General features: G+C 52.8%; 77 non-coding genes across 77 annotated transcripts; 46 read left to right on the forward strand and 31 right to left on the reverse strand.

The window, feature by feature from the left end:
• The first annotated feature begins 170 nt into the window (after positions 1-170).
• Trnad-guc (transfer RNA aspartic acid (anticodon GUC)) lies at positions 171-242 on the forward strand. Its single transcript has one exon. It is a non-coding gene; the product is annotated as a tRNA-Asp (tRNA).
• A 236-nt stretch (positions 243-478) lies between these two features.
• On the reverse strand, positions 479-550 carry Trnam-cau (transfer RNA methionine (anticodon CAU)). The gene has a single exon. It is a non-coding gene; the product is annotated as a tRNA-Met (tRNA).
• A 287-nt stretch (positions 551-837) lies between these two features.
• On the reverse strand, positions 838-910 carry Trnar-acg (transfer RNA arginine (anticodon ACG)). Its single transcript has one exon. It is a non-coding gene; the product is annotated as a tRNA-Arg (tRNA).
• Positions 911-1,287: 377 nt separating this feature from the next.
• On the forward strand, positions 1,288-1,379 carry Trnai-uau (transfer RNA isoleucine (anticodon UAU)). The gene is given in 2 exon segments: positions 1,288-1,325; positions 1,344-1,379. It is a non-coding gene; the product is annotated as a tRNA-Ile (tRNA).
• A 106-nt stretch (positions 1,380-1,485) lies between these two features.
• Trnad-guc (transfer RNA aspartic acid (anticodon GUC)) lies at positions 1,486-1,557 on the forward strand. The gene has a single exon. It is a non-coding gene; the product is annotated as a tRNA-Asp (tRNA).
• Positions 1,558-1,664: 107 nt separating this feature from the next.
• On the forward strand, positions 1,665-1,736 carry Trnad-guc (transfer RNA aspartic acid (anticodon GUC)). The gene has a single exon. It is a non-coding gene; the product is annotated as a tRNA-Asp (tRNA).
• Positions 1,737-2,331: 595 nt separating this feature from the next.
• Positions 2,332-2,404, reverse strand: Trnar-acg (transfer RNA arginine (anticodon ACG)). Its single transcript has one exon. It is a non-coding gene; the product is annotated as a tRNA-Arg (tRNA).
• Positions 2,405-2,781: 377 nt separating this feature from the next.
• On the forward strand, positions 2,782-2,873 carry Trnai-uau (transfer RNA isoleucine (anticodon UAU)). The gene is given in 2 exon segments: positions 2,782-2,819; positions 2,838-2,873. It is a non-coding gene; the product is annotated as a tRNA-Ile (tRNA).
• A 106-nt stretch (positions 2,874-2,979) lies between these two features.
• On the forward strand, positions 2,980-3,051 carry Trnad-guc (transfer RNA aspartic acid (anticodon GUC)). The gene has a single exon. It is a non-coding gene; the product is annotated as a tRNA-Asp (tRNA).
• Positions 3,052-3,158: 107 nt separating this feature from the next.
• On the forward strand, positions 3,159-3,230 carry Trnad-guc (transfer RNA aspartic acid (anticodon GUC)). The gene has a single exon. It is a non-coding gene; the product is annotated as a tRNA-Asp (tRNA).
• Positions 3,231-3,466: 236 nt separating this feature from the next.
• Trnam-cau (transfer RNA methionine (anticodon CAU)) lies at positions 3,467-3,538 on the reverse strand. The gene has a single exon. It is a non-coding gene; the product is annotated as a tRNA-Met (tRNA).
• A 287-nt stretch (positions 3,539-3,825) lies between these two features.
• Positions 3,826-3,898, reverse strand: Trnar-acg (transfer RNA arginine (anticodon ACG)). Its single transcript has one exon. It is a non-coding gene; the product is annotated as a tRNA-Arg (tRNA).
• A 377-nt stretch (positions 3,899-4,275) lies between these two features.
• On the forward strand, positions 4,276-4,367 carry Trnai-uau (transfer RNA isoleucine (anticodon UAU)). The gene is given in 2 exon segments: positions 4,276-4,313; positions 4,332-4,367. It is a non-coding gene; the product is annotated as a tRNA-Ile (tRNA).
• Positions 4,368-4,473: 106 nt separating this feature from the next.
• Positions 4,474-4,545, forward strand: Trnad-guc (transfer RNA aspartic acid (anticodon GUC)). The gene has a single exon. It is a non-coding gene; the product is annotated as a tRNA-Asp (tRNA).
• A 107-nt stretch (positions 4,546-4,652) lies between these two features.
• Positions 4,653-4,724, forward strand: Trnad-guc (transfer RNA aspartic acid (anticodon GUC)). The gene has a single exon. It is a non-coding gene; the product is annotated as a tRNA-Asp (tRNA).
• Positions 4,725-4,960: 236 nt separating this feature from the next.
• Trnam-cau (transfer RNA methionine (anticodon CAU)) lies at positions 4,961-5,032 on the reverse strand. Its single transcript has one exon. It is a non-coding gene; the product is annotated as a tRNA-Met (tRNA).
• A 287-nt stretch (positions 5,033-5,319) lies between these two features.
• On the reverse strand, positions 5,320-5,392 carry Trnar-acg (transfer RNA arginine (anticodon ACG)). The gene has a single exon. It is a non-coding gene; the product is annotated as a tRNA-Arg (tRNA).
• Positions 5,393-5,769: 377 nt separating this feature from the next.
• Positions 5,770-5,861, forward strand: Trnai-uau (transfer RNA isoleucine (anticodon UAU)). Its single transcript is given in 2 exon segments — positions 5,770-5,807; positions 5,826-5,861. It is a non-coding gene; the product is annotated as a tRNA-Ile (tRNA).
• Positions 5,862-5,967: 106 nt separating this feature from the next.
• On the forward strand, positions 5,968-6,039 carry Trnad-guc (transfer RNA aspartic acid (anticodon GUC)). The gene has a single exon. It is a non-coding gene; the product is annotated as a tRNA-Asp (tRNA).
• A 107-nt stretch (positions 6,040-6,146) lies between these two features.
• Positions 6,147-6,218, forward strand: Trnad-guc (transfer RNA aspartic acid (anticodon GUC)). The gene has a single exon. It is a non-coding gene; the product is annotated as a tRNA-Asp (tRNA).
• Positions 6,219-6,454: 236 nt separating this feature from the next.
• Positions 6,455-6,526, reverse strand: Trnam-cau (transfer RNA methionine (anticodon CAU)). Its single transcript has one exon. It is a non-coding gene; the product is annotated as a tRNA-Met (tRNA).
• A 287-nt stretch (positions 6,527-6,813) lies between these two features.
• Trnar-acg (transfer RNA arginine (anticodon ACG)) lies at positions 6,814-6,886 on the reverse strand. The gene has a single exon. It is a non-coding gene; the product is annotated as a tRNA-Arg (tRNA).
• Positions 6,887-7,263: 377 nt separating this feature from the next.
• Positions 7,264-7,355, forward strand: Trnai-uau (transfer RNA isoleucine (anticodon UAU)). The gene is given in 2 exon segments: positions 7,264-7,301; positions 7,320-7,355. It is a non-coding gene; the product is annotated as a tRNA-Ile (tRNA).
• Positions 7,356-7,461: 106 nt separating this feature from the next.
• Trnad-guc (transfer RNA aspartic acid (anticodon GUC)) lies at positions 7,462-7,533 on the forward strand. The gene has a single exon. It is a non-coding gene; the product is annotated as a tRNA-Asp (tRNA).
• Positions 7,534-7,640: 107 nt separating this feature from the next.
• Positions 7,641-7,712, forward strand: Trnad-guc (transfer RNA aspartic acid (anticodon GUC)). Its single transcript has one exon. It is a non-coding gene; the product is annotated as a tRNA-Asp (tRNA).
• Positions 7,713-7,948: 236 nt separating this feature from the next.
• On the reverse strand, positions 7,949-8,020 carry Trnam-cau (transfer RNA methionine (anticodon CAU)). The gene has a single exon. It is a non-coding gene; the product is annotated as a tRNA-Met (tRNA).
• A 287-nt stretch (positions 8,021-8,307) lies between these two features.
• Trnar-acg (transfer RNA arginine (anticodon ACG)) lies at positions 8,308-8,380 on the reverse strand. Its single transcript has one exon. It is a non-coding gene; the product is annotated as a tRNA-Arg (tRNA).
• Positions 8,381-8,757: 377 nt separating this feature from the next.
• Positions 8,758-8,849, forward strand: Trnai-uau (transfer RNA isoleucine (anticodon UAU)). Its single transcript is given in 2 exon segments — positions 8,758-8,795; positions 8,814-8,849. It is a non-coding gene; the product is annotated as a tRNA-Ile (tRNA).
• Positions 8,850-8,955: 106 nt separating this feature from the next.
• Trnad-guc (transfer RNA aspartic acid (anticodon GUC)) lies at positions 8,956-9,027 on the forward strand. Its single transcript has one exon. It is a non-coding gene; the product is annotated as a tRNA-Asp (tRNA).
• A 107-nt stretch (positions 9,028-9,134) lies between these two features.
• Trnad-guc (transfer RNA aspartic acid (anticodon GUC)) lies at positions 9,135-9,206 on the forward strand. Its single transcript has one exon. It is a non-coding gene; the product is annotated as a tRNA-Asp (tRNA).
• Positions 9,207-9,442: 236 nt separating this feature from the next.
• Positions 9,443-9,514, reverse strand: Trnam-cau (transfer RNA methionine (anticodon CAU)). Its single transcript has one exon. It is a non-coding gene; the product is annotated as a tRNA-Met (tRNA).
• Positions 9,515-9,801: 287 nt separating this feature from the next.
• On the reverse strand, positions 9,802-9,874 carry Trnar-acg (transfer RNA arginine (anticodon ACG)). Its single transcript has one exon. It is a non-coding gene; the product is annotated as a tRNA-Arg (tRNA).
• Positions 9,875-10,251: 377 nt separating this feature from the next.
• Positions 10,252-10,343, forward strand: Trnai-uau (transfer RNA isoleucine (anticodon UAU)). Its single transcript is given in 2 exon segments — positions 10,252-10,289; positions 10,308-10,343. It is a non-coding gene; the product is annotated as a tRNA-Ile (tRNA).
• A 106-nt stretch (positions 10,344-10,449) lies between these two features.
• Positions 10,450-10,521, forward strand: Trnad-guc (transfer RNA aspartic acid (anticodon GUC)). Its single transcript has one exon. It is a non-coding gene; the product is annotated as a tRNA-Asp (tRNA).
• A 107-nt stretch (positions 10,522-10,628) lies between these two features.
• Trnad-guc (transfer RNA aspartic acid (anticodon GUC)) lies at positions 10,629-10,700 on the forward strand. Its single transcript has one exon. It is a non-coding gene; the product is annotated as a tRNA-Asp (tRNA).
• Positions 10,701-10,936: 236 nt separating this feature from the next.
• Trnam-cau (transfer RNA methionine (anticodon CAU)) lies at positions 10,937-11,008 on the reverse strand. Its single transcript has one exon. It is a non-coding gene; the product is annotated as a tRNA-Met (tRNA).
• Positions 11,009-11,295: 287 nt separating this feature from the next.
• On the reverse strand, positions 11,296-11,368 carry Trnar-acg (transfer RNA arginine (anticodon ACG)). Its single transcript has one exon. It is a non-coding gene; the product is annotated as a tRNA-Arg (tRNA).
• Positions 11,369-11,745: 377 nt separating this feature from the next.
• Positions 11,746-11,837, forward strand: Trnai-uau (transfer RNA isoleucine (anticodon UAU)). The gene is given in 2 exon segments: positions 11,746-11,783; positions 11,802-11,837. It is a non-coding gene; the product is annotated as a tRNA-Ile (tRNA).
• A 106-nt stretch (positions 11,838-11,943) lies between these two features.
• On the forward strand, positions 11,944-12,015 carry Trnad-guc (transfer RNA aspartic acid (anticodon GUC)). Its single transcript has one exon. It is a non-coding gene; the product is annotated as a tRNA-Asp (tRNA).
• A 107-nt stretch (positions 12,016-12,122) lies between these two features.
• Trnad-guc (transfer RNA aspartic acid (anticodon GUC)) lies at positions 12,123-12,194 on the forward strand. The gene has a single exon. It is a non-coding gene; the product is annotated as a tRNA-Asp (tRNA).
• Positions 12,195-12,430: 236 nt separating this feature from the next.
• Positions 12,431-12,502, reverse strand: Trnam-cau (transfer RNA methionine (anticodon CAU)). Its single transcript has one exon. It is a non-coding gene; the product is annotated as a tRNA-Met (tRNA).
• A 287-nt stretch (positions 12,503-12,789) lies between these two features.
• Positions 12,790-12,862, reverse strand: Trnar-acg (transfer RNA arginine (anticodon ACG)). Its single transcript has one exon. It is a non-coding gene; the product is annotated as a tRNA-Arg (tRNA).
• Positions 12,863-13,239: 377 nt separating this feature from the next.
• Positions 13,240-13,331, forward strand: Trnai-uau (transfer RNA isoleucine (anticodon UAU)). Its single transcript is given in 2 exon segments — positions 13,240-13,277; positions 13,296-13,331. It is a non-coding gene; the product is annotated as a tRNA-Ile (tRNA).
• A 106-nt stretch (positions 13,332-13,437) lies between these two features.
• Positions 13,438-13,509, forward strand: Trnad-guc (transfer RNA aspartic acid (anticodon GUC)). The gene has a single exon. It is a non-coding gene; the product is annotated as a tRNA-Asp (tRNA).
• A 107-nt stretch (positions 13,510-13,616) lies between these two features.
• On the forward strand, positions 13,617-13,688 carry Trnad-guc (transfer RNA aspartic acid (anticodon GUC)). Its single transcript has one exon. It is a non-coding gene; the product is annotated as a tRNA-Asp (tRNA).
• Positions 13,689-13,924: 236 nt separating this feature from the next.
• On the reverse strand, positions 13,925-13,996 carry Trnam-cau (transfer RNA methionine (anticodon CAU)). The gene has a single exon. It is a non-coding gene; the product is annotated as a tRNA-Met (tRNA).
• Positions 13,997-14,283: 287 nt separating this feature from the next.
• Positions 14,284-14,356, reverse strand: Trnar-acg (transfer RNA arginine (anticodon ACG)). The gene has a single exon. It is a non-coding gene; the product is annotated as a tRNA-Arg (tRNA).
• A 377-nt stretch (positions 14,357-14,733) lies between these two features.
• Positions 14,734-14,825, forward strand: Trnai-uau (transfer RNA isoleucine (anticodon UAU)). The gene is given in 2 exon segments: positions 14,734-14,771; positions 14,790-14,825. It is a non-coding gene; the product is annotated as a tRNA-Ile (tRNA).
• Positions 14,826-14,931: 106 nt separating this feature from the next.
• On the forward strand, positions 14,932-15,003 carry Trnad-guc (transfer RNA aspartic acid (anticodon GUC)). The gene has a single exon. It is a non-coding gene; the product is annotated as a tRNA-Asp (tRNA).
• Positions 15,004-15,110: 107 nt separating this feature from the next.
• Trnad-guc (transfer RNA aspartic acid (anticodon GUC)) lies at positions 15,111-15,182 on the forward strand. Its single transcript has one exon. It is a non-coding gene; the product is annotated as a tRNA-Asp (tRNA).
• Positions 15,183-15,418: 236 nt separating this feature from the next.
• On the reverse strand, positions 15,419-15,490 carry Trnam-cau (transfer RNA methionine (anticodon CAU)). Its single transcript has one exon. It is a non-coding gene; the product is annotated as a tRNA-Met (tRNA).
• Positions 15,491-15,777: 287 nt separating this feature from the next.
• On the reverse strand, positions 15,778-15,850 carry Trnar-acg (transfer RNA arginine (anticodon ACG)). The gene has a single exon. It is a non-coding gene; the product is annotated as a tRNA-Arg (tRNA).
• A 377-nt stretch (positions 15,851-16,227) lies between these two features.
• Trnai-uau (transfer RNA isoleucine (anticodon UAU)) lies at positions 16,228-16,319 on the forward strand. Its single transcript is given in 2 exon segments — positions 16,228-16,265; positions 16,284-16,319. It is a non-coding gene; the product is annotated as a tRNA-Ile (tRNA).
• Positions 16,320-16,425: 106 nt separating this feature from the next.
• Positions 16,426-16,497, forward strand: Trnad-guc (transfer RNA aspartic acid (anticodon GUC)). Its single transcript has one exon. It is a non-coding gene; the product is annotated as a tRNA-Asp (tRNA).
• A 107-nt stretch (positions 16,498-16,604) lies between these two features.
• Trnad-guc (transfer RNA aspartic acid (anticodon GUC)) lies at positions 16,605-16,676 on the forward strand. Its single transcript has one exon. It is a non-coding gene; the product is annotated as a tRNA-Asp (tRNA).
• Positions 16,677-16,912: 236 nt separating this feature from the next.
• On the reverse strand, positions 16,913-16,984 carry Trnam-cau (transfer RNA methionine (anticodon CAU)). Its single transcript has one exon. It is a non-coding gene; the product is annotated as a tRNA-Met (tRNA).
• Positions 16,985-17,271: 287 nt separating this feature from the next.
• On the reverse strand, positions 17,272-17,344 carry Trnar-acg (transfer RNA arginine (anticodon ACG)). Its single transcript has one exon. It is a non-coding gene; the product is annotated as a tRNA-Arg (tRNA).
• A 377-nt stretch (positions 17,345-17,721) lies between these two features.
• On the forward strand, positions 17,722-17,813 carry Trnai-uau (transfer RNA isoleucine (anticodon UAU)). Its single transcript is given in 2 exon segments — positions 17,722-17,759; positions 17,778-17,813. It is a non-coding gene; the product is annotated as a tRNA-Ile (tRNA).
• Positions 17,814-17,919: 106 nt separating this feature from the next.
• Positions 17,920-17,991, forward strand: Trnad-guc (transfer RNA aspartic acid (anticodon GUC)). The gene has a single exon. It is a non-coding gene; the product is annotated as a tRNA-Asp (tRNA).
• Positions 17,992-18,098: 107 nt separating this feature from the next.
• On the forward strand, positions 18,099-18,170 carry Trnad-guc (transfer RNA aspartic acid (anticodon GUC)). Its single transcript has one exon. It is a non-coding gene; the product is annotated as a tRNA-Asp (tRNA).
• A 236-nt stretch (positions 18,171-18,406) lies between these two features.
• Trnam-cau (transfer RNA methionine (anticodon CAU)) lies at positions 18,407-18,478 on the reverse strand. Its single transcript has one exon. It is a non-coding gene; the product is annotated as a tRNA-Met (tRNA).
• Positions 18,479-18,765: 287 nt separating this feature from the next.
• Trnar-acg (transfer RNA arginine (anticodon ACG)) lies at positions 18,766-18,838 on the reverse strand. Its single transcript has one exon. It is a non-coding gene; the product is annotated as a tRNA-Arg (tRNA).
• A 377-nt stretch (positions 18,839-19,215) lies between these two features.
• Positions 19,216-19,307, forward strand: Trnai-uau (transfer RNA isoleucine (anticodon UAU)). Its single transcript is given in 2 exon segments — positions 19,216-19,253; positions 19,272-19,307. It is a non-coding gene; the product is annotated as a tRNA-Ile (tRNA).
• A 106-nt stretch (positions 19,308-19,413) lies between these two features.
• Trnad-guc (transfer RNA aspartic acid (anticodon GUC)) lies at positions 19,414-19,485 on the forward strand. The gene has a single exon. It is a non-coding gene; the product is annotated as a tRNA-Asp (tRNA).
• A 107-nt stretch (positions 19,486-19,592) lies between these two features.
• On the forward strand, positions 19,593-19,664 carry Trnad-guc (transfer RNA aspartic acid (anticodon GUC)). Its single transcript has one exon. It is a non-coding gene; the product is annotated as a tRNA-Asp (tRNA).
• A 237-nt stretch (positions 19,665-19,901) lies between these two features.
• Trnam-cau (transfer RNA methionine (anticodon CAU)) lies at positions 19,902-19,973 on the reverse strand. The gene has a single exon. It is a non-coding gene; the product is annotated as a tRNA-Met (tRNA).
• A 287-nt stretch (positions 19,974-20,260) lies between these two features.
• On the reverse strand, positions 20,261-20,333 carry Trnar-acg (transfer RNA arginine (anticodon ACG)). The gene has a single exon. It is a non-coding gene; the product is annotated as a tRNA-Arg (tRNA).
• A 377-nt stretch (positions 20,334-20,710) lies between these two features.
• Positions 20,711-20,802, forward strand: Trnai-uau (transfer RNA isoleucine (anticodon UAU)). The gene is given in 2 exon segments: positions 20,711-20,748; positions 20,767-20,802. It is a non-coding gene; the product is annotated as a tRNA-Ile (tRNA).
• A 106-nt stretch (positions 20,803-20,908) lies between these two features.
• Positions 20,909-20,980, forward strand: Trnad-guc (transfer RNA aspartic acid (anticodon GUC)). Its single transcript has one exon. It is a non-coding gene; the product is annotated as a tRNA-Asp (tRNA).
• Positions 20,981-21,087: 107 nt separating this feature from the next.
• Trnad-guc (transfer RNA aspartic acid (anticodon GUC)) lies at positions 21,088-21,159 on the forward strand. The gene has a single exon. It is a non-coding gene; the product is annotated as a tRNA-Asp (tRNA).
• Positions 21,160-21,395: 236 nt separating this feature from the next.
• Trnam-cau (transfer RNA methionine (anticodon CAU)) lies at positions 21,396-21,467 on the reverse strand. Its single transcript has one exon. It is a non-coding gene; the product is annotated as a tRNA-Met (tRNA).
• Positions 21,468-21,754: 287 nt separating this feature from the next.
• Trnar-acg (transfer RNA arginine (anticodon ACG)) lies at positions 21,755-21,827 on the reverse strand. The gene has a single exon. It is a non-coding gene; the product is annotated as a tRNA-Arg (tRNA).
• A 377-nt stretch (positions 21,828-22,204) lies between these two features.
• Trnai-uau (transfer RNA isoleucine (anticodon UAU)) lies at positions 22,205-22,296 on the forward strand. Its single transcript is given in 2 exon segments — positions 22,205-22,242; positions 22,261-22,296. It is a non-coding gene; the product is annotated as a tRNA-Ile (tRNA).
• Positions 22,297-22,402: 106 nt separating this feature from the next.
• On the forward strand, positions 22,403-22,474 carry Trnad-guc (transfer RNA aspartic acid (anticodon GUC)). The gene has a single exon. It is a non-coding gene; the product is annotated as a tRNA-Asp (tRNA).
• Positions 22,475-22,581: 107 nt separating this feature from the next.
• On the forward strand, positions 22,582-22,653 carry Trnad-guc (transfer RNA aspartic acid (anticodon GUC)). Its single transcript has one exon. It is a non-coding gene; the product is annotated as a tRNA-Asp (tRNA).
• Positions 22,654-22,888: 235 nt separating this feature from the next.
• On the reverse strand, positions 22,889-22,960 carry Trnam-cau (transfer RNA methionine (anticodon CAU)). Its single transcript has one exon. It is a non-coding gene; the product is annotated as a tRNA-Met (tRNA).
• Positions 22,961-23,247: 287 nt separating this feature from the next.
• Trnar-acg (transfer RNA arginine (anticodon ACG)) lies at positions 23,248-23,320 on the reverse strand. Its single transcript has one exon. It is a non-coding gene; the product is annotated as a tRNA-Arg (tRNA).
• Between the last annotated feature and the right edge of the window lie 167 nt (positions 23,321-23,487).

Below are 23,487 nucleotides of genomic sequence, written 5' to 3' on the forward strand. Positions count from 1 at the left end.
GTATAGTGGTTAGTATCCCCGCCTGTCACGCGGGAGACCGGGGTTCGATTCCCCGCCGGGGAGACAAATCCGATTTTTAATTGCTGCACTATCACTCGCCGAACATAGTGTAGGACGTTTGCAGGTACTACCAACATGTGTCCCCCACACAGGCAGCTGTCTACAGCGCATCCTCGCTAGTATAGTGGTTAGTATCCCCGCCTGTCACGCGGGAGACCGGGGTTCGATTCCCCGCCGGGGAGATGCGATTTTTATCTCACAAACCTGTTCGAGAGTAGCGCGTATGGGGATCGGAAGAGCATAAAGTTTGCGATCAGTGAGTGTAGTTGGTGCAAAATCTAACAAAATGCTACATCTTAGCAAGTGGTTCTTGCATTCTTCACACTTCAGGGTTTGCTGCTGAGGCTGAATCAAAGCACCCAGCCGACGCTCTGGGCGTAATAATCGAGCTCGACACAGTCTGCAAAAGAAATAATTTTAGCAGAGCGTGGTTTCGATCCACGGACCTCTGGGTTATGGGCCCAGCACGCTTCCACTGCGCCACTCTGCTGTCTGCGAGAGTACTGGCTCTTCGTCACATCACGTCTGACACCTGGGCAGTGTTGTCTGCGTCGCTTTCACACTCCTACACGTGATTGCGTAACATCTCCTACAGCTCTCAGCTTGACTTGTCTCGACTTTGCTCGACTGACGCTACGCTGACGCTAGCAGGCAGCGATATTTACCACGATCGCCTCGACATGCAGCTGCGAGAAGCACAGGAGTAACAAAGCACTCCACGATGCGGCGACATACGAAATCCACTGCCCAGCTACGCGTCGGAAACTAACAAAGTGCCGACCCTGCCAGGATTCGAACCTGGAATCTTCTGATCCGTAGTCAGACGCGTTATCCGTTGCGCCACAGGGCCACCGGCAGCGTTTTGTCTACGAGACAAGTGCAATTCGCTAAGAAAAGTGTTCTCCACGGCTCAGCAAGCTCCCAAGGAAGGTACCTCTCGTCCAGCTGCGTGGCCGCAGTGCGCCTGCAGAGCTTAGAGCTAGCCACGCATCTGCTCTCGCTGTTCGACAGGTAGCAGAAGGCGAGGCGCGCTTTTTCGCACGTTTTCTCGACGACGAGAGCCGGTTGATGTGCATGTAAGCGTAGCATATGAAACAAGAATAGCACGAAGCATTCGTAGTCAGGTGCCAAAGTCTCAGTATGGCATCAGGTGGCGAACATATGTTTCTGTGGCCACCACTGGTTTGCAGCAAAGTGAATACCACTAACTGAGAGCTGTGAGTCGTAGCCCCAGTGGCGCAATTGGTTAGCGCACGGTACTTATAAGGCAGTAGCCGTGAGCAATGCCGGGGTTGTGAGTTCGAGCCTCACGTGGGGCATACTTTTATTTCGTACAACAGTCTCTGACAGCAACAGGAGGCTACGTTCGAGATGTATCAGCTATTTGAGTAATATAATCGTGCATTCGATACGGTAGCTGCGTCTTCCTCGGTAGTATAGTGGTTAGTATCCCCGCCTGTCACGCGGGAGACCGGGGTTCGATTCCCCGCCGGGGAGACAAATCCGATTTTTAATTGCTGCACTATCACTCGCCGAACATAGTGTAGGACGTTTGCAGGTACTACCAACATGTGTCCCCCACACAGGCAGCTGTCTACAGCGCATCCTCGCTAGTATAGTGGTTAGTATCCCCGCCTGTCACGCGGGAGACCGGGGTTCGATTCCCCGCCGGGGAGATGCGATTTTTATCTCACAAACCTGTTCGAGAGTAGCGCGTATGGGGATCGGAAGAGCATAAAGTTTGCGATCAGTGAGTGTAGTTGGTGCAAAATCTAACAAAATGCTACATCTTAGCAAGTGGTTCTTGCATTCTTCACACTTCAGGGTTTGCTGCTGAGGCTGAATCAAAGCACCCAGCCGACGCTCTGGGCGTAATAATCGAGCTCGACACAGTCTGCAAAAGAAATAATTTTAGCAGAGCGTGGTTTCGATCCACAGACCTCTGGGTTATGGGCCCAGCACGCTTCCACTGCGCCACTCTGCTGTCTGCGAGAGTACTGGCTCTTCGTCACATCACGTCTGACACCTGGGCAGTGTTGTCTGCGTCGCTTTCACACTCCTACACGTGATTGCGTAACATCTCCTACAGCTCTCAGCTTGACTTGTCTCGACTTTGCTCGACTGACGCTACGCTGACGCTAGCAGGCAGCGATATTTACCACGATCGCCTCGACATGCAGCTGCGAGAAGCACAGGAGTAACAAAGCACTCCACGATGCGGCGACATACGAAATCCACTGCCCAGCTACGCGTCGGAAACTAACAAAGTGCCGACCCTGCCAGGATTCGAACCTGGAATCTTCTGATCCGTAGTCAGACGCGTTATCCGTTGCGCCACAGGGCCACCGGCAGCGTTTTGTCTACGAGACAAGTGCAATTCGCTAAGAAAAGTGTTCTCCACGGCTCAGCAAGCTCCCAAGGAAGGTACCTCTCGTCCAGCTGCGTGGCCGCAGTGCGCCTGCAGAGCTTAGAGCTAGCCACGCATCTGCTCTCGCTGTTCGACAGGTAGCAGAAGGCGAGGCGCGCTTTTTCGCACGTTTTCTCGACGACGAGAGCCGGTTGATGTGCATGTAAGCGTAGCATATGAAACAAGAATAGCACGAAGCATTCGTAGTCAGGTGCCAAAGTCTCAGTATGGCATCAGGTGGCGAACATATGTTTCTGTGGCCACCACTGGTTTGCAGCAAAGTGAATACCACTAACTGAGAGCTGTGAGTCGTAGCCCCAGTGGCGCAATTGGTTAGCGCACGGTACTTATAAGGCAGTAGCCGTGAGCAATGCCGGGGTTGTGAGTTCGAGCCTCACGTGGGGCATACTTTTATTTCGTACAACAGTCTCTGACAGCAACAGGAGGCTACGTTCGAGATGTATCAGCTATTTGAGTAATATAATCGTGCATTCGATACGGTAGCTGCGTCTTCCTCGGTAGTATAGTGGTTAGTATCCCCGCCTGTCACGCGGGAGACCGGGGTTCGATTCCCCGCCGGGGAGACAAATCCGATTTTTAATTGCTGCACTATCACTCGCCGAACATAGTGTAGGACGTTTGCAGGTACTACCAACATGTGTCCCCCACACAGGCAGCTGTCTACAGCGCATCCTCGCTAGTATAGTGGTTAGTATCCCCGCCTGTCACGCGGGAGACCGGGGTTCGATTCCCCGCCGGGGAGATGCGATTTTTATCTCACAAACCTGTTCGAGAGTAGCGCGTATGGGGATCGGAAGAGCATAAAGTTTGCGATCAGTGAGTGTAGTTGGTGCAAAATCTAACAAAATGCTACATCTTAGCAAGTGGTTCTTGCATTCTTCACACTTCAGGGTTTGCTGCTGAGGCTGAATCAAAGCACCCAGCCGACGCTCTGGGCGTAATAATCGAGCTCGACACAGTCTGCAAAAGAAATAATTTTAGCAGAGCGTGGTTTCGATCCACGGACCTCTGGGTTATGGGCCCAGCACGCTTCCACTGCGCCACTCTGCTGTCTGCGAGAGTACTGGCTCTTCGTCACATCACGTCTGACACCTGGGCAGTGTTGTCTGCGTCGCTTTCACACTCCTACACGTGATTGCGTAACATCTCCTACAGCTCTCAGCTTGACTTGTCTCGACTTTGCTCGACTGACGCTACGCTGACGCTAGCAGGCAGCGATATTTACCACGATCGCCTCGACATGCAGCTGCGAGAAGCACAGGAGTAACAAAGCACTCCACGATGCGGCGACATACGAAATCCACTGCCCAGCTACGCGTCGGAAACTAACAAAGTGCCGACCCTGCCAGGATTCGAACCTGGAATCTTCTGATCCGTAGTCAGACGCGTTATCCGTTGCGCCACAGGGCCACCGGCAGCGTTTTGTCTACGAGACAAGTGCAATTCGCTAAGAAAAGTGTTCTCCACGGCTCAGCAAGCTCCCAAGGAAGGTACCTCTCGTCCAGCTGCGTGGCCGCAGTGCGCCTGCAGAGCTTAGAGCTAGCCACGCATCTGCTCTCGCTGTTCGACAGGTAGCAGAAGGCGAGGCGCGCTTTTTCGCACGTTTTCTCGACGACGAGAGCCGGTTGATGTGCATGTAAGCGTAGCATATGAAACAAGAATAGCACGAAGCATTCGTAGTCAGGTGCCAAAGTCTCAGTATGGCATCAGGTGGCGAACATATGTTTCTGTGGCCACCACTGGTTTGCAGCAAAGTGAATACCACTAACTGAGAGCTGTGAGTCGTAGCCCCAGTGGCGCAATTGGTTAGCGCACGGTACTTATAAGGCAGTAGCCGTGAGCAATGCCGGGGTTGTGAGTTCGAGCCTCACGTGGGGCATACTTTTATTTCGTACAACAGTCTCTGACAGCAACAGGAGGCTACGTTCGAGATGTATCAGCTATTTGAGTAATATAATCGTGCATTCGATACGGTAGCTGCGTCTTCCTCGGTAGTATAGTGGTTAGTATCCCCGCCTGTCACGCGGGAGACCGGGGTTCGATTCCCCGCCGGGGAGACAAATCCGATTTTTAATTGCTGCACTATCACTCGCCGAACATAGTGTAGGACGTTTGCAGGTACTACCAACATGTGTCCCCCACACAGGCAGCTGTCTACAGCGCATCCTCGCTAGTATAGTGGTTAGTATCCCCGCCTGTCACGCGGGAGACCGGGGTTCGATTCCCCGCCGGGGAGATGCGATTTTTATCTCACAAACCTGTTCGAGAGTAGCGCGTATGGGGATCGGAAGAGCATAAAGTTTGCGATCAGTGAGTGTAGTTGGTGCAAAATCTAACAAAATGCTACATCTTAGCAAGTGGTTCTTGCATTCTTCACACTTCAGGGTTTGCTGCTGAGGCTGAATCAAAGCACCCAGCCGACGCTCTGGGCGTAATAATCGAGCTCGACACAGTCTGCAAAAGAAATAATTTTAGCAGAGCGTGGTTTCGATCCACGGACCTCTGGGTTATGGGCCCAGCACGCTTCCACTGCGCCACTCTGCTGTCTGCGAGAGTACTGGCTCTTCGTCACATCACGTCTGACACCTGGGCAGTGTTGTCTGCGTCGCTTTCACACTCCTACACGTGATTGCGTAACATCTCCTACAGCTCTCAGCTTCACTTGTCTCGACTTTGCTCGACTGACGCTACGCTGACGCTAGCAGGCAGCGATATTTACCACGATCGCCTCGACATACAGCTGCGAGAAGCACAGGAGTAACAAAGCACTCCACGATGCGGCGACATACGAAATCCACTGCCCAGCTACGCGTCGGAAACTAACAAAATGCCGACCCTGCCAGGATTCGAACCTGGAATCTTCTGATCCGTAGTCAGACGCGTTATCCGTTGCGCCACAGGGCCACCGGCAGCGTTTTGTCTACGAGACAAGTGCAATTCGCTAAGAAAAGTGTTCTCCACGGCTCAGCAAGCTCCCAAGGAAGGTACCTCTCGTCCAGCTGCGTGGCCGCAGTGCGCCTGCAGAGCTTAGAGCTAGCCACGCATCTGCTCTCGCTGTTCGACAGGTAGCAGAAGGCGAGGCGCGCTTTTTCGCACGTTTTCTCGACGACGAGAGCCGGTTGATGTGCATGTAAGCGTAGCATATGAAACAAGAATAGCACGAAGCATTCGTAGTCAGGTGCCAAAGTCTCAGTATGGCATCAGGTGGCGAACATATGTTTCTGTGGCCACCACTGGTTTGCAGCAAAGTGAATACCACTAACTGAGAGCTGTGAGTCGTAGCCCCAGTGGCGCAATTGGTTAGCGCACGGTACTTATAAGGCAGTAGCCGTGAGCAATGCCGGGGTTGTGAGTTCGAGCCTCACGTGGGGCATACTTTTATTTCGTACAACAGTCTCTGACAGCAACAGGAGGCTACGTTCGAGATGTATCAGCTATTTGAGTAATATAATCGTGCATTCGATACGGTAGCTGCGTCTTCCTCGGTAGTATAGTGGTTAGTATCCCCGCCTGTCACGCGGGAGACCGGGGTTCGATTCCCCGCCGGGGAGACAAATCCGATTTTTAATTGCTGCACTATCACTCGCCGAACATAGTGTAGGACGTTTGCAGGTACTACCAACATGTGTCCCCCACACAGGCAGCTGTCTACAGCGCATCCTCGCTAGTATAGTGGTTAGTATCCCCGCCTGTCACGCGGGAGACCGGGGTTCGATTCCCCGCCGGGGAGATGCGATTTTTATCTCACAAACCTGTTCGAGAGTAGCGCGTATGGGGATCGGAAGAGCATAAAGTTTGCGATCAGTGAGTGTAGTTGGTGCAAAATCTAACAAAATGCTACATCTTAGCAAGTGGTTCTTGCATTCTTCACACTTCAGGGTTTGCTGCTGAGGCTGAATCAAAGCACCCAGCCGACGCTCTGGGCGTAATAATCGAGCTCGACACAGTCTGCAAAAGAAATAATTTTAGCAGAGCGTGGTTTCGATCCACGGACCTCTGGGTTATGGGCCCAGCACGCTTCCACTGCGCCACTCTGCTGTCTGCGAGAGTACTGGCTCTTCGTCACATCACGTCTGACACCTGGGCAGTGTTGTCTGCGTCGCTTTCACACTCCTACACGTGATTGCGTAACATCTCCTACAGCTCTCAGCTTGACTTGTCTCGACTTTGCTCGACTGACGCTACGCTGACGCTAGCAGGCAGCGATATTTACCACGATCGCCTCGACATGCAGCTGCGAGAAGCACAGGAGTAACAAAGCACTCCACGATGCGGCGACATACGAAATCCACTGCCCAGCTACGCGTCGGAAACTAACAAAGTGCCGACCCTGCCAGGATTCGAACCTGGAATCTTCTGATCCGTAGTCAGACGCGTTATCCGTTGCGCCACAGGGCCACCGGCAGCGTTTTGTCTACGAGACAAGTGCAATTCGCTAAGAAAAGTGTTCTCCACGGCTCAGCAAGCTCCCAAGGAAGGTACCTCTCGTCCAGCTGCGTGGCCGCAGTGCGCCTGCAGAGCTTAGAGCTAGCCACGCATCTGCTCTCGCTGTTCGACAGGTAGCAGAAGGCGAGGCGCGCTTTTTCGCACGTTTTCTCGACGACGAGAGCCGGTTGATGTGCATGTAAGCGTAGCATATGAAACAAGAATAGCACGAAGCATTCGTAGTCAGGTGCCAAAGTCTCAGTATGGCATCAGGTGGCGAACATATGTTTCTGTGGCCACCACTGGTTTGCAGCAAAGTGAATACCACTAACTGAGAGCTGTGAGTCGTAGCCCCAGTGGCGCAATTGGTTAGCGCACGGTACTTATAAGGCAGTAGCCGTGAGCAATGCCGGGGTTGTGAGTTCGAGCCTCACGTGGGGCATACTTTTATTTCGTACAACAGTCTCTGACAGCAACAGGAGGCTACGTTCGAGATGTATCAGCTATTTGAGTAATATAATCGTGCATTCGATACGGTAGCTGCGTCTTCCTCGGTAGTATAGTGGTTAGTATCCCCGCCTGTCACGCGGGAGACCGGGGTTCGATTCCCCGCCGGGGAGACAAATCCGATTTTTAATTGCTGCACTATCACTCGCCGAACATAGTGTAGGACGTTTGCAGGTACTACCAACATGTGTCCCCCACACAGGCAGCTGTCTACAGCGCATCCTCGCTAGTATAGTGGTTAGTATCCCCGCCTGTCACGCGGGAGACCGGGGTTCGATTCCCCGCCGGGGAGATGCGATTTTTATCTCACAAACCTGTTCGAGAGTAGCGCGTATGGGGATCGGAAGAGCATAAAGTTTGCGATCAGTGAGTGTAGTTGGTGCAAAATCTAACAAAATGCTACATCTTAGCAAGTGGTTCTTGCATTCTTCACACTTCAGGGTTTGCTGCTGAGGCTGAATCAAAGCACCCAGCCGACGCTCTGGGCGTAATAATCGAGCTCGACACAGTCTGCAAAAGAAATAATTTTAGCAGAGCGTGGTTTCGATCCACGGACCTCTGGGTTATGGGCCCAGCACGCTTCCACTGCGCCACTCTGCTGTCTGCGAGAGTACTGGCTCTTCGTCACATCACGTCTGACACCTGGGCAGTGTTGTCTGCGTCGCTTTCACACTCCTACACGTGATTGCGTAACATCTCCTACAGCTCTCAGCTTGACTTGTCTCGACTTTGCTCGACTGACGCTACGCTGACGCTAGCAGGCAGCGATATTTACCACGATCGCCTCGACATGCAGCTGCGAGAAGCACAGGAGTAACAAAGCACTCCACGATGCGGCGACATACGAAATCCACTGCCCAGCTACGCGTCGGAAACTAACAAAGTGCCGACCCTGCCAGGATTCGAACCTGGAATCTTCTGATCCGTAGTCAGACGCGTTATCCGTTGCGCCACAGGGCCACCGGCAGCGTTTTGTCTACGAGACAAGTGCAATTCGCTAAGAAAAGTGTTCTCCACGGCTCAGCAAGCTCCCAAGGAAGGTACCTCTCGTCCAGCTGCGTGGCCGCAGTGCGCCTGCAGAGCTTAGAGCTAGCCACGCATCTGCTCTCGCTGTTCGACAGGTAGCAGAAGGCGAGGCGCGCTTTTTCGCACGTTTTCTCGACGACGAGAGCCGGTTGATGTGCATGTAAGCGTAGCATATGAAACAAGAATAGCACGAAGCATTCGTAGTCAGGTGCCAAAGTCTCAGTATGGCATCAGGTGGCGAACATATGTTTCTGTGGCCACCACTGGTTTGCAGCAAAGTGAATACCACTAACTGAGAGCTGTGAGTCGTAGCCCCAGTGGCGCAATTGGTTAGCGCACGGTACTTATAAGGCAGTAGCCGTGAGCAATGCCGGGGTTGTGAGTTCGAGCCTCACGTGGGGCATACTTTTATTTCGTACAACAGTCTCTGACAGCAACAGGAGGCTACGTTCGAGATGTATCAGCTATTTGAGTAATATAATCGTGCATTCGATACGGTAGCTGCGTCTTCCTCGGTAGTATAGTGGTTAGTATCCCCGCCTGTCACGCGGGAGACCGGGGTTCGATTCCCCGCCGGGGAGACAAATCCGATTTTTAATTGCTGCACTATCACTCGCCGAACATAGTGTAGGACGTTTGCAGGTACTACCAACATGTGTCCCCCACACAGGCAGCTGTCTACAGCGCATCCTCGCTAGTATAGTGGTTAGTATCCCCGCCTGTCACGCGGGAGACCGGGGTTCGATTCCCCGCCGGGGAGATGCGATTTTTATCTCACAAACCTGTTCGAGAGTAGCGCGTATGGGGATCGGAAGAGCATAAAGTTTGCGATCAGTGAGTGTAGTTGGTGCAAAATCTAACAAAATGCTACATCTTAGCAAGTGGTTCTTGCATTCTTCACACTTCAGGGTTTGCTGCTGAGGCTGAATCAAAGCACCCAGCCGACGCTCTGGGCGTAATAATCGAGCTCGACACAGTCTGCAAAAGAAATAATTTTAGCAGAGCGTGGTTTCGATCCACGGACCTCTGGGTTATGGGCCCAGCACGCTTCCACTGCGCCACTCTGCTGTCTGCGAGAGTACTGGCTCTTCGTCACATCACGTCTGACACCTGGGCAGTGTTGTCTGCGTCGCTTTCACACTCCTACACGTGATTGCGTAACATCTCCTACAGCTCTCAGCTTGACTTGTCTCGACTTTGCTCGACTGACGCTACGCTGACGCTAGCAGGCAGCGATATTTACCACGATCGCCTCGACATGCAGCTGCGAGAAGCACAGGAGTAACAAAGCACTCCACGATGCGGCGACATACGAAATCCACTGCCCAGCTACGCGTCGGAAACTAACAAAGTGCCGACCCTGCCAGGATTCGAACCTGGAATCTTCTGATCCGTAGTCAGACGCGTTATCCGTTGCGCCACAGGGCCACCGGCAGCGTTTTGTCTACGAGACAAGTGCAATTCGCTAAGAAAAGTGTTCTCCACGGCTCAGCAAGCTCCCAAGGAAGGTACCTCTCGTCCAGCTGCGTGGCCGCAGTGCGCCTGCAGAGCTTAGAGCTAGCCACGCATCTGCTCTCGCTGTTCGACAGGTAGCAGAAGGCGAGGCGCGCTTTTTCGCACGTTTTCTCGACGACGAGAGCCGGTTGATGTGCATGTAAGCGTAGCATATGAAACAAGAATAGCACGAAGCATTCGTAGTCAGGTGCCAAAGTCTCAGTATGGCATCAGGTGGCGAACATATGTTTCTGTGGCCACCACTGGTTTGCAGCAAAGTGAATACCACTAACTGAGAGCTGTGAGTCGTAGCCCCAGTGGCGCAATTGGTTAGCGCACGGTACTTATAAGGCAGTAGCCGTGAGCAATGCCGGGGTTGTGAGTTCGAGCCTCACGTGGGGCATACTTTTATTTCGTACAACAGTCTCTGACAGCAACAGGAGGCTACGTTCGAGATGTATCAGCTATTTGAGTAATATAATCGTGCATTCGATACGGTAGCTGCGTCTTCCTCGGTAGTATAGTGGTTAGTATCCCCGCCTGTCACGCGGGAGACCGGGGTTCGATTCCCCGCCGGGGAGACAAATCCGATTTTTAATTGCTGCACTATCACTCGCCGAACATAGTGTAGGACGTTTGCAGGTACTACCAACATGTGTCCCCCACACAGGCAGCTGTCTACAGCGCATCCTCGCTAGTATAGTGGTTAGTATCCCCGCCTGTCACGCGGGAGACCGGGGTTCGATTCCCCGCCGGGGAGATGCGATTTTTATCTCACAAACCTGTTCGAGAGTAGCGCGTATGGGGATCGGAAGAGCATAAAGTTTGCGATCAGTGAGTGTAGTTGGTGCAAAATCTAACAAAATGCTACATCTTAGCAAGTGGTTCTTGCATTCTTCACACTTCAGGGTTTGCTGCTGAGGCTGAATCAAAGCACCCAGCCGACGCTCTGGGCGTAATAATCGAGCTCGACACAGTCTGCAAAAGAAATAATTTTAGCAGAGCGTGGTTTCGATCCACGGACCTCTGGGTTATGGGCCCAGCACGCTTCCACTGCGCCACTCTGCTGTCTGCGAGAGTACTGGCTCTTCGTCACATCACGTCTGACACCTGGGCAGTGTTGTCTGCGTCGCTTTCACACTCCTACACGTGATTGCGTAACATCTCCTACAGCTCTCAGCTTGACTTGTCTCGACTTTGCTCGACTGACGCTACGCTGACGCTAGCAGGCAGCGATATTTACCACGATCGCCTCGACATGCAGCTGCGAGAAGCACAGGAGTAACAAAGCACTCCACGATGCGGCGACATACGAAATCCACTGCCCAGCTACGCGTCGGAAACTAACAAAGTGCCGACCCTGCCAGGATTCGAACCTGGAATCTTCTGATCCGTAGTCAGACGCGTTATCCGTTGCGCCACAGGGCCACCGGCAGCGTTTTGTCTACGAGACAAGTGCAATTCGCTAAGAAAAGTGTTCTCCACGGCTCAGCAAGCTCCCAAGGAAGGTACCTCTCGTCCAGCTGCGTGGCCGCAGTGCGCCTGCAGAGCTTAGAGCTAGCCACGCATCTGCTCTCGCTGTTCGACAGGTAGCAGAAGGCGAGGCGCGCTTTTTCGCACGTTTTCTCGACGACGAGAGCCGGTTGATGTGCATGTAAGCGTAGCATATGAAACAAGAATAGCACGAAGCATTCGTAGTCAGGTGCCAAAGTCTCAGTATGGCATCAGGTGGCGAACATATGTTTCTGTGGCCACCACTGGTTTGCAGCAAAGTGAATACCACTAACTGAGAGCTGTGAGTCGTAGCCCCAGTGGCGCAATTGGTTAGCGCACGGTACTTATAAGGCAGTAGCCGTGAGCAATGCCGGGGTTGTGAGTTCGAGCCTCACGTGGGGCATACTTTTATTTCGTACAACAGTCTCTGACAGCAACAGGAGGCTACGTTCGAGATGTATCAGCTATTTGAGTAATATAATCGTGCATTCGATACGGTAGCTGCGTCTTCCTCGGTAGTATAGTGGTTAGTATCCCCGCCTGTCACGCGGGAGACCGGGGTTCGATTCCCCGCCGGGGAGACAAATCCGATTTTTAATTGCTGCACTATCACTCGCCGAACATAGTGTAGGACGTTTGCAGGTACTACCAACATGTGTCCCCCACACAGGCAGCTGTCTACAGCGCATCCTCGCTAGTATAGTGGTTAGTATCCCCGCCTGTCACGCGGGAGACCGGGGTTCGATTCCCCGCCGGGGAGATGCGATTTTTATCTCACAAACCTGTTCGAGAGTAGCGCGTATGGGGATCGGAAGAGCATAAAGTTTGCGATCAGTGAGTGTAGTTGGTGCAAAATCTAACAAAATGCTACATCTTAGCAAGTGGTTCTTGCATTCTTCACACTTCAGGGTTTGCTGCTGAGGCTGAATCAAAGCACCCAGCCGACGCTCTGGGCGTAATAATCGAGCTCGACACAGTCTGCAAAAGAAATAATTTTAGCAGAGCGTGGTTTCGATCCACGGACCTCTGGGTTATGGGCCCAGCACGCTTCCACTGCGCCACTCTGCTGTCTGCGAGAGTACTGGCTCTTCGTCACATCACGTCTGACACCTGGGCAGTGTTGTCTGCGTCGCTTTCACACTCCTACACGTGATTGCGTAACATCTCCTACAGCTCTCAGCTTGACTTGTCTCGACTTTGCTCGACTGACGCTACGCTGACGCTAGCAGGCAGCGATATTTACCACGATCGCCTCGACATGCAGCTGCGAGAAGCACAGGAGTAACAAAGCACTCCACGATGCGGCGACATACGAAATCCACTGCCCAGCTACGCGTCGGAAACTAACAAAGTGCCGACCCTGCCAGGATTCGAACCTGGAATCTTCTGATCCGTAGTCAGACGCGTTATCCGTTGCGCCACAGGGCCACCGGCAGCGTTTTGTCTACGAGACAAGTGCAATTCGCTAAGAAAAGTGTTCTCCACGGCTCAGCAAGCTCCCAAGGAAGGTACCTCTCGTCCAGCTGCGTGGCCGCAGTGCGCCTGCAGAGCTTAGAGCTAGCCACGCATCTGCTCTCGCTGTTCGACAGGTAGCAGAAGGCGAGGCGCGCTTTTTCGCACGTTTTCTCGACGACGAGAGCCGGTTGATGTGCATGTAAGCGTAGCATATGAAACAAGAATAGCACGAAGCATTCGTAGTCAGGTGCCAAAGTCTCAGTATGGCATCAGGTGGCGAACATATGTTTCTGTGGCCACCACTGGTTTGCAGCAAAGTGAATACCACTAACTGAGAGCTGTGAGTCGTAGCCCCAGTGGCGCAATTGGTTAGCGCACGGTACTTATAAGGCAGTAGCCGTGAGCAATGCCGGGGTTGTGAGTTCGAGCCTCACGTGGGGCATACTTTTATTTCGTACAACAGTCTCTGACAGCAACAGGAGGCTACGTTCGAGATGTATCAGCTATTTGAGTAATATAATCGTGCATTCGATACGGTAGCTGCGTCTTCCTCGGTAGTATAGTGGTTAGTATCCCCGCCTGTCACGCGGGAGACCGGGGTTCGATTCCCCGCCGGGGAGACAAATCCGATTTTTAATTGCTGCACTATCACTCGCCGAACATAGTGTAGGACGTTTGCAGGTACTACCAACATGTGTCCCCCACACAGGCAGCTGTCTACAGCGCATCCTCGCTAGTATAGTGGTTAGTATCCCCGCCTGTCACGCGGGAGACCGGGGTTCGATTCCCCGCCGGGGAGATGCGATTTTTATCTCACAAACCTGTTCGAGAGTAGCGCGTATGGGGATCGGAAGAGCATAAAGTTTGCGATCAGTGAGTGTAGTTGGTGCAAAATCTAACAAAATGCTACATCTTAGCAAGTGGTTCTTGCATTCTTCACACTTCAGGGTTTGCTGCTGAGGCTGAATCAAAGCACCCAGCCGACGCTCTGGGCGTAATAATCGAGCTCGACACAGTCTGCAAAAGAAATAATTTTAGCAGAGCGTGGTTTCGATCCACGGACCTCTGGGTTATGGGCCCAGCACGCTTCCACTGCGCCACTCTGCTGTCTGCGAGAGTACTGGCTCTTCGTCACATCACGTCTGACACCTGGGCAGTGTTGTCTGCGTCGCTTTCACACTCCTACACGTGATTGCGTAACATCTCCTACAGCTCTCAGCTTGACTTGTCTCGACTTTGCTCGACTGACGCTACGCTGACGCTAGCAGGCAGCGATATTTACCACGATCGCCTCGACATGCAGCTGCGAGAAGCACAGGAGTAACAAAGCACTCCACGATGCGGCGACATACGAAATCCACTGCCCAGCTACGCGTCGGAAACTAACAAAGTGCCGACCCTGCCAGGATTCGAACCTGGAATCTTCTGATCCGTAGTCAGACGCGTTATCCGTTGCGCCACAGGGCCACCGGCAGCGTTTTGTCTACGAGACAAGTGCAATTCGCTAAGAAAAGTGTTCTCCACGGCTCAGCAAGCTCCCAAGGAAGGTACCTCTCGTCCAGCTGCGTGGCCGCAGTGCGCCTGCAGAGCTTAGAGCTAGCCACGCATCTGCTCTCGCTGTTCGACAGGTAGCAGAAGGCGAGGCGCGCTTTTTCGCACGTTTTCTCGACGACGAGAGCCGGTTGATGTGCATGTAAGCGTAGCATATGAAACAAGAATAGCACGAAGCATTCGTAGTCAGGTGCCAAAGTCTCAGTATGGCATCAGGTGGCGAACATATGTTTCTGTGGCCACCACTGGTTTGCAGCAAAGTGAATACCACTAACTGAGAGCTGTGAGTCGTAGCCCCAGTGGCGCAATTGGTTAGCGCACGGTACTTATAAGGCAGTAGCCGTGAGCAATGCCGGGGTTGTGAGTTCGAGCCTCACGTGGGGCATACTTTTATTTCGTACAACAGTCTCTGACAGCAACAGGAGGCTACGTTCGAGATGTATCAGCTATTTGAGTAATATAATCGTGCATTCGATACGGTAGCTGCGTCTTCCTCGGTAGTATAGTGGTTAGTATCCCCGCCTGTCACGCGGGAGACCGGGGTTCGATTCCCCGCCGGGGAGACAAATCCGATTTTTAATTGCTGCACTATCACTCGCCGAACATAGTGTAGGACGTTTGCAGGTACTACCAACATGTGTCCCCCACACAGGCAGCTGTCTACAGCGCATCCTCGCTAGTATAGTGGTTAGTATCCCCGCCTGTCACGCGGGAGACCGGGGTTCGATTCCCCGCCGGGGAGATGCGATTTTTATCTCACAAACCTGTTCGAGAGTAGCGCGTATGGGGATCGGAAGAGCATAAAGTTTGCGATCAGTGAGTGTAGTTGGTGCAAAATCTAACAAAATGCTACATCTTAGCAAGTGGTTCTTGCATTCTTCACACTTCAGGGTTTGCTGCTGAGGCTGAATCAAAGCACCCAGCCGACGCTCTGGGCGTAATAATCGAGCTCGACACAGTCTGCAAAAGAAATAATTTTAGCAGAGCGTGGTTTCGATCCACGGACCTCTGGGTTATGGGCCCAGCACGCTTCCACTGCGCCACTCTGCTGTCTGCGAGAGTACTGGCTCTTCGTCACATCACGTCTGACACCTGGGCAGTGTTGTCTGCGTCGCTTTCACACTCCTACACGTGATTGCGTAACATCTCCTACAGCTCTCAGCTTGACTTGTCTCGACTTTGCTCGACTGACGCTACGCTGACGCTAGCAGGCAGCGATATTTACCACGATCGCCTCGACATGCAGCTGCGAGAAGCACAGGAGTAACAAAGCACTCCACGATGCGGCGACATACGAAATCCACTGCCCAGCTACGCGTCGGAAACTAACAAAGTGCCGACCCTGCCAGGATTCGAACCTGGAATCTTCTGATCCGTAGTCAGACGCGTTATCCGTTGCGCCACAGGGCCACCGGCAGCGTTTTGTCTACGAGACAAGTGCAATTCGCTAAGAAAAGTGTTCTCCACGGCTCAGCAAGCTCCCAAGGAAGGTACCTCTCGTCCAGCTGCGTGGCCGCAGTGCGCCTGCAGAGCTTAGAGCTAGCCACGCATCTGCTCTCGCTGTTCGACAGGTAGCAGAAGGCGAGGCGCGCTTTTTCGCACGTTTTCTCGACGACGAGAGCCGGTTGATGTGCATGTAAGCGTAGCATATGAAACAAGAATAGCACGAAGCATTCGTAGTCAGGTGCCAAAGTCTCAGTATGGCATCAGGTGGCGAACATATGTTTCTGTGGCCACCACTGGTTTGCAGCAAAGTGAATACCACTAACTGAGAGCTGTGAGTCGTAGCCCCAGTGGCGCAATTGGTTAGCGCACGGTACTTATAAGGCAGTAGCCGTGAGCAATGCCGGGGTTGTGAGTTCGAGCCTCACGTGGGGCATACTTTTATTTCGTACAACAGTCTCTGACAGCAACAGGAGGCTACGTTCGAGATGTATCAGCTATTTGAGTAATATAATCGTGCATTCGATACGGTAGCTGCGTCTTCCTCGGTAGTATAGTGGTTAGTATCCCCGCCTGTCACGCGGGAGACCGGGGTTCGATTCCCCGCCGGGGAGACAAATCCGATTTTTAATTGCTGCACTATCACTCGCCGAACATAGTGTAGGACGTTTGCAGGTACTACCAACATGTGTCCCCCACACAGGCAGCTGTCTACAGCGCATCCTCGCTAGTATAGTGGTTAGTATCCCCGCCTGTCACGCGGGAGACCGGGGTTCGATTCCCCGCCGGGGAGATGCGATTTTTATCTCACAAACCTGTTCGAGAGTAGCGCGTATGGGGATCGGAAGAGCATAAAGTTTGCGATCAGTGAGTGTAGTTGGTGCAAAATCTAACAAAATGCTACATCTTAGCAAGTGGTTCTTGCATTCTTCACACTTCAGGGTTTGCTGCTGAGGCTGAATCAAAGCACCCAGCCGACGCTCTGGGCGTAATAATCGAGCTCGACACAGTCTGCAAAAGAAATAATTTTAGCAGAGCGTGGTTTCGATCCACGGACCTCTGGGTTATGGGCCCAGCACGCTTCCACTGCGCCACTCTGCTGTCTGCGAGAGTACTGGCTCTTCGTCACATCACGTCTGACACCTGGGCAGTGTTGTCTGCGTCGCTTTCACACTCCTACACGTGATTGCGTAACATCTCCTACAGCTCTCAGCTTGACTTGTCTCGACTTTGCTCGACTGACGCTACGCTGACGCTAGCAGGCAGCGATATTTACCACGATCGCCTCGACATGCAGCTGCGAGAAGCACAGGAGTAACAAAGCACTCCACGATGCGGCGACATACGAAATCCACTGCCCAGCTACGCGTCGGAAACTAACAAAGTGCCGACCCTGCCAGGATTCGAACCTGGAATCTTCTGATCCGTAGTCAGACGCGTTATCCGTTGCGCCACAGGGCCACCGGCAGCGTTTTGTCTACGAGACAAGTGCAATTCGCTAAGAAAAGTGTTCTCCACGGCTCAGCAAGCTCCCAAGGAAGGTACCTCTCGTCCAGCTGCGTGGCCGCAGTGCGCCTGCAGAGCTTAGAGCTAGCCACGCATCTGCTCTCGCTGTTCGACAGGTAGCAGAAGGCGAGGCGCGCTTTTTCGCACGTTTTCTCGACGACGAGAGCCGGTTGATGTGCATGTAAGCGTAGCATATGAAACAAGAATAGCACGAAGCATTCGTAGTCAGGTGCCAAAGTCTCAGTATGGCATCAGGTGGCGAACATATGTTTCTGTGGCCACCACTGGTTTGCAGCAAAGTGAATACCACTAACTGAGAGCTGTGAGTCGTAGCCCCAGTGGCGCAATTGGTTAGCGCACGGTACTTATAAGGCAGTAGCCGTGAGCAATGCCGGGGTTGTGAGTTCGAGCCTCACGTGGGGCATACTTTTATTTCGTACAACAGTCTCTGACAGCAACAGGAGGCTACGTTCGAGATGTATCAGCTATTTGAGTAATATAATCGTGCATTCGATACGGTAGCTGCGTCTTCCTCGGTAGTATAGTGGTTAGTATCCCCGCCTGTCACGCGGGAGACCGGGGTTCGATTCCCCGCCGGGGAGACAAATCCGATTTTTAATTGCTGCACTATCACTCGCCGAACATAGTGTAGGACGTTTGCAGGTACTACCAACATGTGTCCCCCACACAGGCAGCTGTCTACAGCGCATCCTCGCTAGTATAGTGGTTAGTATCCCCGCCTGTCACGCGGGAGACCGGGGTTCGATTCCCCGCCGGGGAGATGCGATTTTTATCTCACAAACCTGTTCGAGAGTAGCGCGTATGGGGATCGGAAGAGCATAAAGTTTGCGATCAGTGAGTGTAGTTGGTGCAAAATCTAACAAAATGCTACATCTTAGCAAGTGGTTCTTGCATTCTTCACACTTCAGGGTTTGCTGCTGAGGCTGAATCAAAGCACCCAGCCGACGCTCTGGGCGTAATAATCGAGCTCGACACAGTCTGCAAAAGAAATAATTTTAGCAGAGCGTGGTTTCGATCCACGGACCTCTGGGTTATGGGCCCAGCACGCTTCCACTGCGCCACTCTGCTGTCTGCGAGAGTACTGGCTCTTCGTCACATCACGTCTGACACCTGGGCAGTGTTGTCTGCGTCGCTTTCACACTCCTACACGTGATTGCGTAACATCTCCTACAGCTCTCAGCTTGACTTGTCTCGACTTTGCTCGACTGACGCTACGCTGACGCTAGCAGGCAGCGATATTTACCACGATCGCCTCGACATGCAGCTGCGAGAAGCACAGGAGTAACAAAGCACTCCACGATGCGGCGACATACGAAATCCACTGCCCAGCTACGCGTCGGAAACTAACAAAGTGCCGACCCTGCCAGGATTCGAACCTGGAATCTTCTGATCCGTAGTCAGACGCGTTATCCGTTGCGCCACAGGGCCACCGGCAGCGTTTTGTCTACGAGACAAGTGCAATTCGCTAAGAAAAGTGTTCTCCACGGCTCAGCAAGCTCCCAAGGAAGGTACCTCTCGTCCAGCTGCGTGGCCGCAGTGCGCCTGCAGAGCTTAGAGCTAGCCACGCATCTGCTCTCGCTGTTCGACAGGTAGCAGAAGGCGAGGCGCGCTTTTTCGCACGTTTTCTCGACGACGAGAGCCGGTTGATGTGCATGTAAGCGTAGCATATGAAACAAGAATAGCACGAAGCATTCGTAGTCAGGTGCCAAAGTCTCAGTATGGCATCAGGTGGCGAACATATGTTTCTGTGGCCACCACTGGTTTGCAGCAAAGTGAATACCACTAACTGAGAGCTGTGAGTCGTAGCCCCAGTGGCGCAATTGGTTAGCGCACGGTACTTATAAGGCAGTAGCCGTGAGCAATGCCGGGGTTGTGAGTTCGAGCCTCACGTGGGGCATACTTTTATTTCGTACAACAGTCTCTGACAGCAACAGGAGGCTACGTTCGAGATGTATCAGCTATTTGAGTAATATAATCGTGCATTCGATACGGTAGCTGCGTCTTCCTCGGTAGTATAGTGGTTAGTATCCCCGCCTGTCACGCGGGAGACCGGGGTTCGATTCCCCGCCGGGGAGACAAATCCGATTTTTAATTGCTGCACTATCACTCGCCGAACATAGTGTAGGACGTTTGCAGGTACTACCAACATGTGTCCCCCACACAGGCAGCTGTCTACAGCGCATCCTCGCTAGTATAGTGGTTAGTATCCCCGCCTGTCACGCGGGAGACCGGGGTTCGATTCCCCGCCGGGGAGATGCGATTTTTTATCTCACAAACCTGTTCGAGAGTAGCGCGTATGGGGATCGGAAGAGCATAAAGTTTGCGATCAGTGAGTGTAGTTGGTGCAAAATCTAACAAAATGCTACATCTTAGCAAGTGGTTCTTGCATTCTTCACACTTCAGGGTTTGCTGCTGAGGCTGAATCAAAGCACCCAGCCGACGCTCTGGGCGTAATAATCGAGCTCGACACAGTCTGCAAAAGAAATAATTTTAGCAGAGCGTGGTTTCGATCCACGGACCTCTGGGTTATGGGCCCAGCACGCTTCCACTGCGCCACTCTGCTGTCTGCGAGAGTACTGGCTCTTCGTCACATCACGTCTGACACCTGGGCAGTGTTGTCTGCGTCGCTTTCACACTCCTACACGTGATTGCGTAACATCTCCTACAGCTCTCAGCTTGACTTGTCTCGACTTTGCTCGACTGACGCTACGCTGACGCTAGCAGGCAGCGATATTTACCACGATCGCCTCGACATGCAGCTGCGAGAAGCACAGGAGTAACAAAGCACTCCACGATGCGGCGACATACGAAATCCACTGCCCAGCTACGCGTCGGAAACTAACAAAGTGCCGACCCTGCCAGGATTCGAACCTGGAATCTTCTGATCCGTAGTCAGACGCGTTATCCGTTGCGCCACAGGGCCACCGGCAGCGTTTTGTCTACGAGACAAGTGCAATTCGCTAAGAAAAGTGTTCTCCACGGCTCAGCAAGCTCCCAAGGAAGGTACCTCTCGTCCAGCTGCGTGGCCGCAGTGCGCCTGCAGAGCTTAGAGCTAGCCACGCATCTGCTCTCGCTGTTCGACAGGTAGCAGAAGGCGAGGCGCGCTTTTTCGCACGTTTTCTCGACGACGAGAGCCGGTTGATGTGCATGTAAGCGTAGCATATGAAACAAGAATAGCACGAAGCATTCGTAGTCAGGTGCCAAAGTCTCAGTATGGCATCAGGTGGCGAACATATGTTTCTGTGGCCACCACTGGTTTGCAGCAAAGTGAATACCACTAACTGAGAGCTGTGAGTCGTAGCCCCAGTGGCGCAATTGGTTAGCGCACGGTACTTATAAGGCAGTAGCCGTGAGCAATGCCGGGGTTGTGAGTTCGAGCCTCACGTGGGGCATACTTTTATTTCGTACAACAGTCTCTGACAGCAACAGGAGGCTACGTTCGAGATGTATCAGCTATTTGAGTAATATAATCGTGCATTCGATACGGTAGCTGCGTCTTCCTCGGTAGTATAGTGGTTAGTATCCCCGCCTGTCACGCGGGAGACCGGGGTTCGATTCCCCGCCGGGGAGACAAATCCGATTTTTAATTGCTGCACTATCACTCGCCGAACATAGTGTAGGACGTTTGCAGGTACTACCAACATGTGTCCCCCACACAGGCAGCTGTCTACAGCGCATCCTCGCTAGTATAGTGGTTAGTATCCCCGCCTGTCACGCGGGAGACCGGGGTTCGATTCCCCGCCGGGGAGATGCGATTTTTATCTCACAAACCTGTTCGAGAGTAGCGCGTATGGGGATCGGAAGAGCATAAAGTTTGCGATCAGTGAGTGTAGTTGGTGCAAAATCTAACAAAATGCTACATCTTAGCAAGTGGTTCTTGCATTCTTCACACTTCAGGGTTTGCTGCTGAGGCTGAATCAAAGCACCCAGCCGACGCTCTGGGCGTAATAATCGAGCTCGACACAGTCTGCAAAAGAAATAATTTTAGCAGAGCGTGGTTTCGATCCACGGACCTCTGGGTTATGGGCCCAGCACGCTTCCACTGCGCCACTCTGCTGTCTGCGAGAGTACTGGCTCTTCGTCACATCACGTCTGACACCTGGGCAGTGTTGTCTGCGTCGCTTTCACACTCCTACACGTGATTGCGTAACATCTCCTACAGCTCTCAGCTTGACTTGTCTCGACTTTGCTCGACTGACGCTACGCTGACGCTAGCAGGCAGCGATATTTACCACGATCGCCTCGACATGCAGCTGCGAGAAGCACAGGAGTAACAAAGCACTCCACGATGCGGCGACATACGAAATCCACTGCCCAGCTACGCGTCGGAAACTAACAAAGTGCCGACCCTGCCAGGATTCGAACCTGGAATCTTCTGATCCGTAGTCAGACGCGTTATCCGTTGCGCCACAGGGCCACCGGCAGCGTTTTGTCTACGAGACAAGTGCAATTCGCTAAGAAAAGTGTTCTCCACGGCTCAGCAAGCTCCCAAGGAAGGTACCTCTCGTCCAGCTGCGTGGCCGCAGTGCGCCTGCAGAGCTTAGAGCTAGCCACGCATCTGCTCTCGCTGTTCGACAGGTAGCAGAAGGCGAGGCGCGCTTTTTCGCACGTTTTCTCGACGACGAGAGCCGGTTGATGTGCATGTAAGCGTAGCATATGAAACAAGAATAGCACGAAGCATTCGTAGTCAGGTGCCAAAGTCTCAGTATGGCATCAGGTGGCGAACATATGTTTCTGTGGCCACCACTGGTTTGCAGCAAAGTGAATACCACTAACTGAGAGCTGTGAGTCGTAGCCCCAGTGGCGCAATTGGTTAGCGCACGGTACTTATAAGGCAGTAGCCGTGAGCAATGCCGGGGTTGTGAGTTCGAGCCTCACGTGGGGCATACTTTTATTTCGTACAACAGTCTCTGACAGCAACAGGAGGCTACGTTCGAGATGTATCAGCTATTTGAGTAATATAATCGTGCATTCGATACGGTAGCTGCGTCTTCCTCGGTAGTATAGTGGTTAGTATCCCCGCCTGTCACGCGGGAGACCGGGGTTCGATTCCCCGCCGGGGAGACAAATCCGATTTTTAATTGCTGCACTATCACTCGCCGAACATAGTGTAGGACGTTTGCAGGTACTACCAACATGTGTCCCCCACACAGGCAGCTGTCTACAGCGCATCCTCGCTAGTATAGTGGTTAGTATCCCCGCCTGTCACGCGGGAGACCGGGGTTCGATTCCCCGCCGGGGAGATGCGATTTTTATCTCACAAACCTGTTCGAGAGTAGCGCGTATGGGATCGGAAGAGCATAAAGTTTGCGATCAGTGAGTGTAGTTGGTGCAAAATCTAACAAAATGCTACATCTTAGCAAGTGGTTCTTGCATTCTTCACACTTCAGGGTTTGCTGCTGAGGCTGAATCAAAGCACCCAGCCGACGCTCTGGGCGTAATAATCGAGCTCGACACAGTCTGCAAAAGAAATAATTTTAGCAGAGCGTGGTTTCGATCCACGGACCTCTGGGTTATGGGCCCAGCACGCTTCCACTGCGCCACTCTGCTGTCTGCGAGAGTACTGGCTCTTCGTCACATCACGTCTGACACCTGGGCAGTGTTGTCTGCGTCGCTTTCACACTCCTACACGTGATTGCGTAACATCTCCTACAGCTCTCAGCTTGACTTGTCTCGACTTTGCTCGACTGACGCTACGCTGACGCTAGCAGGCAGCGATATTTACCACGATCGCCTCGACATGCAGCTGCGAGAAGCACAGGAGTAACAAAGCACTCCACGATGCGGCGACATACGAAATCCACTGCCCAGCTACGCGTCGGAAACTAACAAAGTGCCGACCCTGCCAGGATTCGAACCTGGAATCTTCTGATCCGTAGTCAGACGCGTTATCCGTTGCGCCACAGGGCCACCGGCAGCGTTTTGTCTACGAGACAAGTGCAATTCGCTAAGAAAAGTGTTCTCCACGGCTCAGCAAGCTCCCAAGGAAGGTACCTCTCGTCCAGCTGCGTGGCCGCAGTGCGCCTGCAGAGCTTAGAGCTAGCCACGCATCTGCTCTCGCTGTTCGACAGGTAGCA

This window comes from Schistocerca cancellata, unplaced genomic scaffold (assembly GCF_023864275.1).
Source record: "Schistocerca cancellata isolate TAMUIC-IGC-003103 unplaced genomic scaffold, iqSchCanc2.1 HiC_scaffold_866, whole genome shotgun sequence".
NCBI lineage: Eukaryota > Metazoa > Arthropoda > Insecta > Orthoptera > Acrididae > Schistocerca > Schistocerca cancellata.